We start from the raw sequence: 12,662 nt of genomic DNA, 5'->3' as shown, positions 1-12,662 counted from the left end.
TGATTTGGCGGCATTGTGGGATGAAGCGGCCCGGACCGACCTTACACGTACGCTTACGTGAGACTGGTTCCACCGACTGACATGCACTAGTTGCATAAGGTGGCTGGCGGGTGTCTGTCTCTCTCACTTTAGTCGGATCGGATTCGATGAACAGGGTCCATATGAAGGGTAAATAGAAATTGGCAATTCACGTTGTGGTTTTGGCGTAGGTAAGAAACGTTCTTGCTAGAAACCTATAGCAGCCACGTAAAAACTTGCAAGAACAATTAGAGGACGTCTAACTTGTTTTCGCAGCAAGTGTTTTGTGATGTGATATGGCCAAAGGATGTGATGAATGATATATGTGATATATGAGATGATCATGTTCTTGTAATAGGAATGACGACTTGCATGTCGATGAGTATGACAACCGGCAGGAGCCATAGGAGTTGTCTTTATTTATTTATGACCTACGTGTCAACATAAACGTCATGTAATTACTTTACTTTATTGCTAAAGCGTTAGCCGTAGTAGTAGAAGTAATATATGACGAGACAACTTCAAGAAGACATGATGATGGAGATTGTGATGATGGAGATCATGGTGTCATGCCGGTGACAACGATGATCATGGAGCCCCGAAGATGGAGATCAAAAGGAGCAAATGATATTGGCCATATCATGTCACTATTTGATTGCATGTGATGTTTATCATGTTTTACATCTTATTTGCTTAGAACGACGGTAGCTTAAATAAGATGATCCCTCGTAATAATTTCAAGAAAGTGTTCCCCCTAACTGTGCACTGTTGCGAAGGTTCGTTGTTTCGAAGCACCAAGTGATGATCGGGTGTGATAGATTCTAACGTTCGAATACAACGGGTGTAAGCCAGATTTACACACGCAATACACTTAGGTTGACTTGACGAGCCTAGCATGTACAGACATGGCTTCGGAACACGGAAGACCGAAAGGTCGAGCATGAGTCGTATAGAAGATATGATCAACATGAAGATGTTCACCGATGTTGGCTAGTCCGTCTCACGTGATGATCGGACACGGCGTAGTTAACTCAGATCATGTTCCACTTAGATGACTGGAGGGATGTCTATCTGAGTGGGAGTTCATTGAGTAATTTGATTAGATGAACTTAATTATCATGAACTTAGTCTAAAATCTTTACAATATGTCTTGTAGATCAAATGGCCCACGTTGTCCTCAACTTCAACGCGTTCCTAGAGAAAAGCTGCCAAGAAAGATTATGTCCTAGAAGCACGGCTAGGTGACGCACCTGTCCCAGAGAACCAAGTAGTTATGAACGCTTTGCACTGTTTTTAAGTGCGGCATGCTTTACAGCTTAGAAACGGGGCTCCAAAAGTGTTTTGAGAGACACGGAGCATATGAGATGTTCGAAGAGCTGAAAATGGTTTTTCAAGCTCATGCTCGGGTCGAGAGATATGAAGTCTCCGACAAGTTCTTCAGCTGTAAGATGGAGGAAGATAGTTCTGTCAGTGAGCACTGCCGGGGTACTGATCCACGGGCACCTATGGGACCGGCGGACTGAGTCCCTTTCGGTTCGGCGGGGGCGGAGATCGTGCAAAGAGCAAATCAAGGCGATACACGTGAGCGATTTACCCAGGTTCGGGCCGCACGGATGCGTAAAACCCTACTCCTGCTTTGTGGTTTGTATTGATTTCTTGCTCGGGAGCGCGGAGTGCTACAGTACACACCAGCAGCTAGCGAGACCGAGCGTGAGTGTTTTTCGAACCCCCCTCTACGTTGCACACGGGCCTCCTTTTATATGCTCAAGGGGTCACCAATAGGTGGCAACGGAGGCAAAGGGTAAAAATGGAAAGGTGCTGCGGTAGGTACAGCTACCTGCTACAGTGTATCATACCTAACCCTGACGGCAGGGGACAAGGACATTAAATGCCCTTCTGTGTCACCTAAACAGTGCAAAAAGGGACCGTCAGGGACGCCACCGCTCGCCATGATGGCGATCTTGTCAGCGCCGCTTGCCACCGCGCACTGCAAGCTGCACGGCCTCCCGCCACGTACGCTTGGAAGGGTCCCAGAGCGACACGTTGGTGGATGTGCTGGAGCGCGGGCACAGTGGTGTCTTGCCGCGGCAAGCGCCTTGCCGCAGTTGTTGTCTTGTCGCGTCCGGGAGCTTGTCGCTCACCGGGCCTTGCCGGGACGCGTGGTGCGCCGCGGCAAGTTCCTTGAAATGCCTTGGTAAGCCTTCCCGGCAAGCTCCTCTTGCCGGGGTCTTGAGATGCCTTTGTTGGCCTTCCCGGCAAGCTCCTCTTGCCGGGGTCTTGTCTCCTTGACTTGAATACTTTGTTCTTGAATGGCTCCAAAGGAACCACGGAGGACCTTGGCGATCACCCGGCAAGCCTTGCCGCGGGACGCTGCGACTGCCCATGCACAAGTTCGGGATACTAGGGTACCCCTACTCTAGTACACCGACAGGAGCCCCCGGGCCTGGGCCATACACGGTGCCGAGCGCTGTTGGGCCAGGCCCAAAACAGGGCACGGGCACGCGCGGCCTAGGTTACGCCGTATCTCACTCCGTATCCACCGCGCCTTCGCCGAACGGCACGCGTCGAATGCGGCGTCGTGGGAGAGATCGTGGGTGGTTTCTTTATTCGGAAATGCGGAACGTCCGCCCCCTCCCTCTTTATAAGCAGGGGAAACAGGGGAAGTTCGCCCATTCGCCCGTTGCTGCTTCCAATCTCAGAAATCTCCGCCGCTCCCTCGCCTTCCCAAAACTGAGAGAGAGGGGGAGCAGCGCTCCGCCCCCCATCGCCACCAGCACCACCAACGCCGTCAACCTCCTCCACTGCTTCCACCATTGCTCCAATAGCCAACAAGGGGAAGGTCGTGAAGTCGACCGAGGCGCAGCGGCTCGCGGCGCTGCGAAGGAGCGGGCCGTCTTCCCCCCTAAGCTTGGCGCGAAGGATCTGAGGGAGAACTACTACCTTTTCTGGTCGGCGGAGACGCGAGCGCATCCGCGCACGAAGGTACTCCCCGCCGCCGCTTGGAAGAAAGCTCCAAACGGATACCCTTTCTTCGCTTTGTTCTTCTACTGCGGGCTCTGCCCGCCTTTCTCTGAATTCTTCTGCGACATCATGAATACCTACGGATTCCACCTCCTTGACTTCACCCCCAATGCCGTTCTGACCATGGCAGTTTTCGCACATCTTTGCGAAAACTTTGTCGGAGTCCTTCCCAACGTAGCCCTCTTTCGCCACTTCTTCATACCCCGAGTAGAGAGAGGAGAACCTCTATCTGGCGGAATCGCCTGGATCTCAAGGGCCGGCAAGAAGGAGACGTATCTGGAGGGAGAATTCCGCGGCAAGTGGGAGGAGTGGAGAGCAGATTGGTGCTGGATTGACGAGGAGAACCCGCAGCCATTCACCACCCGTCGCCGAACCCCAGTAGCACGCGGCAGCGATTGGAGTGACGTGGCCCCGGAAGACGACAGGCTGAAGATTGCTGTCACCAGGATCCTGCGCCTCAGGCTTGCCGGGCTTACTGTTGGCGCTGTTGGCGTAGACTTCCTTCGCCGCCGCATCGCCCCCCTGCAGGAACGGGGGAGGCCCAGTTGGGAGTTCAAGAACGTGGCAGACATCATGAGGCTGCGGCCGGGTCTCAGCTACAACTTCACAGTCCTGGAGCTCAACGCGATGCTCCAGGAGCTCTTCAAGTATGACCCCCAACATCCCGAAGTTTTCAGGTTGCCGGTGGGCGTCGTTCCGCTGTGCAACAATTCCTCGCTCGACCGCATCCGTGCAATGATGCCGGAGTGCGACTCGCATGGAATTGTGCCAACTTGGTAGGAGCCTGCAGACGACGTCGTGCAGTAGTTCTTCGATGACTTGGTGGAAGTGCCGATCCGCTCCGACGAGAAGGATGGCCTCACCCGCGACACCACCGATGCAGAGATGGCGCTCATCGCCACTAGGCTGGAAGAGGCAGCGGCAGCGGCAGCCGCGGGCGAATTTGGATTCACCGTGGAGGAGGCAGATGCAGCAGAGGCGGCAAGCCGTGCCGAGCGAGGGGAGTCCGCCGGCAAGAAGGAGCTTGCCGGGCGTGACGCCGAGCCGAGCGAGCCCGCCAAGGACACGAGCGGCTCGTTGGAAATCAACTCCTCTTCCTCCGCATCTTCGGGCAGCTCGCCGCAAGCAGATCCTCCATCTCCACCAAGAAGGCGTCTCCGCAAGGCCGGTGACGTGGCGGAGTGGCAAGCGGATCAACAGTCGCCACGCCGCGTGACACGCTCCACCACGGCAAACACCGTTGCCGCGGGAGCGCCTCATGCTGCGATGGCAACTGGAGAGGAGTCTAGCCGGACCACCGCTTCAGTTCCTGCCGCTGCTCATGCCGCGCCGACAGCCGGAGCGGGGTCGTCTCAGGCCACCGCCACTGCTCCCGCCAAACGGCCAAGGGAAGCTACTCCTCCACCTCCTCGCGCCGGGCGCGCGTCGGACTTCGACTTCTTCGCGTTCAGCTCCGACGAGGAAGAAGAAGAAGAGTAAGCTTCTCTTGCTGTACTTGTAGTTCTTCAATTCTTGTTGTTTTTCTTGTACCTCATTTGCGTTTCTTTCTGAACTTGTTCCTCTTTAGGACTCTGGCCCAGAGAGCGGCAAAGAGAGCTAAGGTCCCGGTGATCGTCATCGAGGACGAGCCCACTGCGACAGCAGGTGGCGCGCCCGAGACAACCTTGCCGGACCCGGCGACTTTTCTCCAGAGCAGCCCCCAGCGTAAGTGTATGATTTACTTTCCGCTGAGAGGCGCGCGTGGGTACTTGTCTTTGCTGATATCTGCTTGTTGATTTGTGTAGGAGCCGAGCAGCCCCACCAGGAGCCAAGGGAAAGTCCTCCGGCGAGGGAGGGTTCTCCGGCAAGGGACAGCGCCAACGGCCCTCCGACGGCGGAGAACCTGACTGCAGAAACTGGCTCAGGTAATCCTTTTGCTGCAAAACTTCCCTTGGGTCCTTCTTCTCTTGATCTTTCTGGGTTTTTGCTGGATTTTGCTTGACTCTTCTCCCCTTGCCGGCTATCAGACCCATCTGCTGCGGAGCAGATGGAGACCGAGGTCGCCACTGAAGACGTAGCCGGCGTTGGTGATCCCGCCGGTGCCGAGGCCGCCAAGGCTGCCGCCACAGCAACTGGCGAGGGATCTGGCGATCGTACTGACGGCCCAAAGGCCGGAGGAGCACCAGGCGCTACACCGACCGCCGACCCGTCTGCCGAAGCCACAGCGCCAAGCACCGAGGAGCCCTAGCCGGGCGTCTACTTGAAGGCCGGCGATGACGTCTTCATCAACCTCCCCTGGACGTCAAGCTCCAGGGCGCCGGTCGAGGGGGAGATCTTCTACGGGGAGGTGCCCGCCTCCGCTGGCTTGACGGTGGTTGACGCGCCAAGCAGCAGCCACGAGTCTGAAGAGGAGCGGCTGCTGCGGAAGTTGATGTCGCTCTACCACGCGCGGCAAGCCAAGCTGGAATCCCGCGAGGCGCTTGTCGCGAAGGCGGGAGCAGACATTGAAAAGCGCGCGGAAGAGCTCGGGGGTTTCCACCGGGAAGCCCTCCGGTCCCTGGCGGAGGAGCGGGAGCAGCTCGCTGAAGCGCAGAAGGCCTTCCTCCTCGAGAAGGCCGAAGTCGAAGAGAGGCAGTGACTTGCCGCTGTGAAGCTAGCCGCGGAGGAGGGCGAGCTGGCGCAGCGGAAGGTCAATCTCGACGCCCACAAGGAGGAGCTTGCCGCGCGCGAGGAAAAACTCGGCGGAGCCCTTAAGTAGGCGGAGGACGCTGCCGCTGCCGCCGAGGCCGCCAAGAAAGAGCTGGAGATGAAGGTGGCGCAGCTAGAAGCCGATCTTGCCGAGAAGGGCAAAGAGCTCAGCGCCGCCAAGAACTCCAACACGGGTCTTGAGCTGAAGCTGACCGCTATGACCAAGGCTCTGGATGGCGCCAAGAAGCAGGAGGCGGCCTTGAAAGAAGAGATCAAGGCCGACAAGGCGCTGCTGGAAAGTGTTGCCGCCACCCAAAACGCCTTCAGGGAGACTGTGGAGCACTAGACAGAAAGTCTTGTGAATGCCGCCACAGACATTGACAGGGAGTTGGCGCAGCTGGGGATGGAAGATCTCGCGTATCCTTCCGACGACAACCTCCAATCCAGCGCCAAGCTCGTCCTGTTCTTCAAGGGCGTGGCGACGGCCCTCCAGCGACTCCGGGAGAGGATCCCGAAGCAGCTGGCCGACGAGTCGCGCAAGATCTGCGCGGGAGCTCTTCAGAAAGTGTTGATGAAGGTGGCCTTCCGCAATCCGAGCCTCAACTTCACCAACGTCCTCAAGACCTTGCCGCCGGATGCTGATCTGGAGGCGCTCAAGGACCTTGTCGCACCCATTGTGGACAAAGTGAGCGGGATCAAGAGGATCGAAGGCGATCGCGTAGATTAGGCCGCCCATTTCTTCTTCTCTTGTCGCTGTTTGCCATGTTATGAAAACAATCTGTTAGAGCTGCGACAAGCTATTTTTGTAATATAACTCCATTATATGCAACGATTGCAATGTTATTCCCTTTACTTGATTCCTCCCTTTGTATGTCTTTTTACCCTACGCTTTTAGGGAACTTGCCGGTGCAGGCACCTGAGCCGCGAGCGCTGAGTGCGGGACGTCAGCAGCCTGCTGGCGGTGCTGCTACCAACAAGAAACCTTGTCGCAACTAGTTAGAGCTCACTTAAGTTGTTGAGCGGACTCGAAACAAAGTAAGGGCGCAACTAGCTACGAGTCGGTTCCTCCGCCACAGGTTTTCCATACAAAGTGCGGTCGTTCAAGGGAGATAACTTAAAAATTTAAAAAATTTGATTGCTCAAACTTTGGCAACTTAGCTTTTCTGTTGTTTGCTTCCCGGCAAGGCGAAACTTTCTTGAACGACGCCTGGTCCATACCACTATCTTCTCCTTTCCCCCCCGGCAAACTTGTGGGCGAGGGGAACCTTCTTTTCAAAAGAATGAAGAGACAATACAGATATGGAGCTTTACGGCTCGTTATTGCTTACCGTGGAGTAGGTGCTGCACAAAGTGTCAGATCATATATGCCAAAAAATAGAAAGCATGAAATCGACAAAATGTGCAGAGCACATGAGCTTTACTTATGCACGGGGTCTGCGCCCAGCTTTGAACAAAGGATTACATGCAACAGCGGCAAGACTTGTACAAAAGGTGGTTGCCGGAACAGGTTCCGGCAACCGCGCCTTACGGGTAAAACTTACGAAGATGCTCAATGTTCCAGGAGTTGCTCACCGGAATGCCATCTTCGGTCTCAAGGCGGACAGCGCCAGGCCTAGTGACTCGTTTCACCCGGTAAGGGCCTTCCCACTTCGGCGTCAACTTGTTGGAATTCTTGGCGGACTAAACACGCCGAAGAACAAGGTCACCTTCCTCGAGACTTCTGGCATTAACTTTGCGGCTATGGTAGCGGCGCAAAGCTTGCTGGTAGCGAGCAGCTCGCACAGCAGCCTGAAGACGGTCTTCCTCAAGGAGCAGTGCGTCATCTTGTCGCAGCTGCTCTTGCTCGAGCTCATCATAAGCGAGCACTCGAGGTGACCCGTATACGAGTTCCGTGGGGATAACTGCCTCTGCTCCATAGACTAGAGCGAAAGGTGTCTGGCCAGTGGCTCGATTTGGCGTCGTCCTGATCGACCAAAGAGCCACTGGCAGCTCCTCGATCCAGTTTCTTCCGCACTTGTGCAGCCTGTCGAAAGTTCTGGTCTTGAGCCCGCGCAGCACTTCAGCATTCACCCTCTCCGCTTGACCGTTGCTTCTCGGGTGAGCAACAGAAGCGAAGCAGACCTTGGCGCCAAGATCTTGGACGTACTGCATGAAGGTGCGGCTCGTGAATTGCGTGCCGTTGTCGGTGATTATCCTGTTAGGGATCCCGAAGCGGCAAACAATCGACCTGAAGAACTTGACTGCTGACTGTGCTGTCACCTTCCTCACTGGTTCCACTTCCGGCCACTTTGTGAACTTGTCGATTGCTACGAACAAGTACTCAAAGCCCCCGACTGCTCGGGGAAAAGGGCCGAGGATGTCGAGCCCCCAGGCCGAAAATGTCCAGGATAAAGGGATCGTCTGGAGAACTTGAGCTGGTTGGTGTATCTGCTTGGAATGGAACTGGCACGCTTCACACTTGGTTACTTGTGCAGTTGCATCCTGGAGGGCTGTCGGCCAAAAGAAACCTTGCCGGAATGCTTTGCCGACAAGTGCTCTTGCGCCAATGTGGTGACCACATATGCCTCCATGTATCTCTGCCGACAGCTTTTGTCCGTCTTCCTGGTGAATACACTTCAATTTCACACCGTTGAGTCTTCTTCTATACAGTGTCTTGTCGACAAACTGGTACATACTTGACTGCCGGGCTACTCTTTCCAGTTCTTCTTGCTCCTCGGGAAGTTCTCCTGTCTGAAGGAAACGGACAATCTGCTGCGCTCATGCTGGAGCTTGTGGCTCAACAACAAGGACTAAAGGCAAATCTGCCGCTGCGGGAACATCCGCTTCTACGGCGAGAACCTGCGGGTCTGCCGGAGCTTGACGTTCCCCGGCAAGCTTGCCAGAGCAAAACTTGTCGGGAGCTTCTGCTTCAACAGAACAAACCCTAGGGCTTGCCGGAGCAAACTGCTCCTCAGCGCTTTTGGCGTTGATCTTGGGGACCTTCTTGGCGGCGGCTTCGGGAAGCTCTGCCGGCAAATAGTCACCAGAAATCAACTTCCTCTTTTTGCTCTGTCCAGTTGATGGCGTTACGGATGGCTGAGTCAGCTTGAGCACAAAGATCCCTGGTTCCACAGGTAACTTAAGTGCAGTGCATTTTGACAGGCCATCGGCAATGGCGTTCTGAGCTCTTGGAACATGTTCCATTTGTAGGTCGTCAAAGTGCTCTTCTAGCTTTCTCACTTCGTCGACGTAAGCTTCCATCAACGGACTCTGATAATTCTTGTTTACTTGGCGGGCGACAAGTTGTGAGTCACCCCTGACAATGAGCTTCTTGATCCCAAGGTCTGCTGCGATCCTGAGACCGGCAAGCAAGCCTTCATACTCTGCAGTATTGTTTGTAGCTTGCTCCTTGGGAAAGTGCATCTGGACTACGTACTTGAGGTGCTCTCCAGCGGGTGCGACAAGTAGCACGCCAGCGCCGGCGCCTTGCAGCGAAAAGGCACCATCAAAGTACATCAGCCACTCTTTGCTTGCTTCTTTGACGGGGATGCTCATTTCTGGAATCTCTTCATCTGGTGTTGGCGTCCATTCTGCTATAAATTCTGCCAATGCTCTGCTCTGGATGGTTGAAGTACTTTCAAACTTGAGGCCAAAGCTTGACAGTTCTAGTGCCCACTCAACAATCCTGCCTGTCGTTTCTGGATTCTGCAGTATCCTCTTCAGCGGAAAGCGAGTGACAACTGTGATCTCATGTGCTTGGAAATAATGGCACAACTTTCTCGAGGCCATGAGAAGGCCGAAAAGCAACTTCTGCACGCCAGAGTACCTTGACCTAGCCCCCTGCAGAAGGGAACTGACAAAGTAAACTGGGCGCTGCACCATTTTCTTCTGTATCTCCTCGTGCATCTGCGCAGATTCATCTTTGTCGGGACCAGAGCTTGTCAGGGAAGCCCCCTTCTTGTCGCTGGATGTGCCTGCCGTGGTTGCTGGTTCGTCATCTGCCTCCCTCTCTGCTACTAACGCAGCACTAACCAATTGATTGGTTGCCTCTATATACAGCAGTAACTTTTCTTGTGGCTTAGGTGCGACAAGTATTGGAGGGGAGGACAGGTATCTCTTCAAGTCTTGCAGCGCAGCCTCCGCTTCCGGAGTCCATTTCATTGGACCTGCCTTTTTCAATAATTTGAAAAACGACAGGGCGCGCTCAGCAGACCTAGAGATAAACCTGCTGAGAGCAGCCACGCAACCGGCAAGTCTTTGTACATCCTTGACGCGCTTGGGTGCTTCAATCTACTCAATGGCCTTGATCTTGTCGGGATTGGCTTCAATTCCCCGCTGAGACACGAAGAACCCGAGAAGCTTGCCGGAGGGAACTCCAAACACACGCTTCTCTGGGTTGAGCTTGAGGCTGATCTTGCGCAGATTTGCAAAGGTCTCGTCTAAATCTTGAATCAGGGTTGCTCTGTCCTTGCTCTTGACCACTATGTCATCCATGTAGGCTTCCACATTTCTGTGTATTTGTGGCTCAAGAGCGACATGGACTACTCTTGCAAATGTTGAACCAGCATTTTTTAATCCGAAAGGCATCCGCATGAAACAGTACGTGCCACATGGAGTAATGAATGCGGTCTTCTCCTCATCCTCTTCGGCCATGAAGATCTGATGGTATCCTAAATATGCGTCGAGAAATGAAAGAAAATCACATCCGGCTGTGGAGTCAACAATCTGGTCAATGCGCGGCAAAGGAAATGGGTCTTTGGGACAAGCTTTGTTAACATCGGTAAAATCGATACAAAGTCTCCATTTCCCGTTTGCCTTGCGCACGGCTACAGGATTGGCCAACCACGTAGGATGGAGCACTCCTCTGACAAGGCCTGCTGCTTCCAACTTCTTGATCTCTTCTGCTATGAATTCTTGGCGCTCCACTGCCTGCTTCCTGATCTTCTGCTTGACGGCCCGCGCATGAGGACAAACGGCAAGGTGGTGCTCAATTACTTTCCTGGGAACACCGGGGATGTCAGACGGTTGCCACCCAAACACGTCGACATTCGCCCGCAGGAAAGCAACGAGCGTGCTTTCCTATTTAGGGTCGAGAGTGGCACTGATGGTGAAGGTACCACCAGTGCCGTCCTCCTTGGCGGACACCTTCTTCATCTCTGGAGGAGCTGCCATCGTCTTCTTACACTTGCCGGTGGAGCTCAATGGTGCGTCCTCGACGGCAGCGCAGCACTCCGAAGAGGTGCGCTTGCCGGAGTGGGCATCAGAACTCTTGCCGGACTTGGTCTTCTTCCCCCCGGGAGCTTCAGCGGCAAGTGACTCGCGTTCTGCTGCGGCTGCTGCTTCCTGGTAGATCTTGTCGGAACAGACAAGTGCATCCTTCTTGTCGCCAGGGACGGAGATGACGCTTATCGGGCCTGGCATCTTTAGCATGTTGTATGCGTAGTGAGAGGCTGCCATGAACTTGGCGAGTGCTGGGCGGCCAAGTATCCCATTGTAAGGCAATGGAATATCGGCAACGTCAAATGTGACCCTCTCAGTCCTGAAGTTCAGCTCGCTGCCAAATGTAACTGGCAACGTGACCTTCCCCTTCGGCTTGCTCCTTCCAGGGTTGATTCCTTGGAATGTGCCGGTCTCTTCGAGCTCGCTGTGAGGGATCTGGAGTTTCTGGAGTACAGCGGAGGAGATCAGGTTCAAGCCGGCCCCGCCGTCAACTAACATCTTAGTGACCTTGAGCTTGCGGATAGTTGGTGAAACCAACATCGGCAAGCACCCGACCGCAGTTGTGCGATTAGGGTGGTCCTCAATGTCAAAGATGATAGGCGTGCTGGACCATTTCAGAAGCTTGCACGATTCGACAGGTGGTTCCGCTGCATTGACTTCCCGCACCCACTGCTTGAGTTGGCGGTGTGAAGTATGCAGAGAAGCACCGCCGTCAACGCACAAGACCTCTGTGGCTTTCTGAAACTCCTGCTCACTGGTCTCAACATCATCCATGTCTTCATCGTCGTCGTCTTCATCGTTGTCGCGCCCGCGGGGAGGTCTGTCTCCTTGCCGCTGCTTGGCCTTGCCGCGGCGTCCTCCCCGGCCAGCGCGCTTCTTGCCAGATTCTCCAGCACCTCCTTGGGCCCTCTCCTTGTCACGTCGCTCGTACTCAGCCTTTTGCTGCTGGACAAGCTGCTCGACCTTTTTGCAGCTCTGGAGGTCATGGCCCTTGGTGTGGTGAATCTTGCAGTACTGCTTGTCGGTGCCGTCCTGCTTGTCGGCGACCGACACAGCCTAGCAGTTGGTGCATGCGGCAATATCCTTGCCGGAGCTACCAACTTTGGCCTTCTTGGCGCCACCTTCGTTGCCGGACTGCTCAACGACTAGCACCTCTTTGCCTTTCTTCTTCCTGTTCCGCCGTCGGTTTTTCTTTGTCGGGGCAGCATCCTCGTTGTCAGATCCTTCTGCCCCGGTCTTCTCTCCGGGGAGTTTCCTTCCTTCCTCAGCGCGTGCACACATGTCGGCCAGGGCATACAGCTCACTGACGTCTCTGATCCTGCACATCGCCATCTCCTCCCGCATCCTGCGGTTACACACGTTCTGATGGAACGCGCTGATGATCGCGGCGGGGTGGACGTCTGGGATGTTATACTGTACACGGCTGAACCTCTGAATGTAAGGCTCTCCTTCCTTCTAGGCGAGCAAATGAAGGTCGCTCTCTTGGCCATGAGGTTTGTGGCCGCCTGTAAAGGCGCCGACAAACTGATGGCATAGGACTGCCCAGGAGGATATGGAGTTGTCCGGCTAGTGCATGAGCCAGGACCTGACGTTGGGCTTGAGCACCAGCGGGAAGTAGTTGGCAAGGATCTTGTCGTCCCGGCCCCCGGCAGCCTGCACCGCGATGGTGTAGATGCTGAGGAACTCCGACGGATGCGTCTTGCCGTCGTACTTCTCTGGTACGTCTGTTTTGAAATTCTTCGTGCTGGGCCACTGGA

The sequence above is a fragment of the Triticum urartu genome, chromosome 3A, assembly GCF_056163025.1.
Source record: "Triticum urartu cultivar PI428250 chromosome 3A, HENAU_Tu73, whole genome shotgun sequence".
Lineage (NCBI taxonomy): Eukaryota > Viridiplantae > Streptophyta > Magnoliopsida > Poales > Poaceae > Triticum > Triticum urartu.
Note: the sequence above shows the minus strand (reverse complement) of the source record.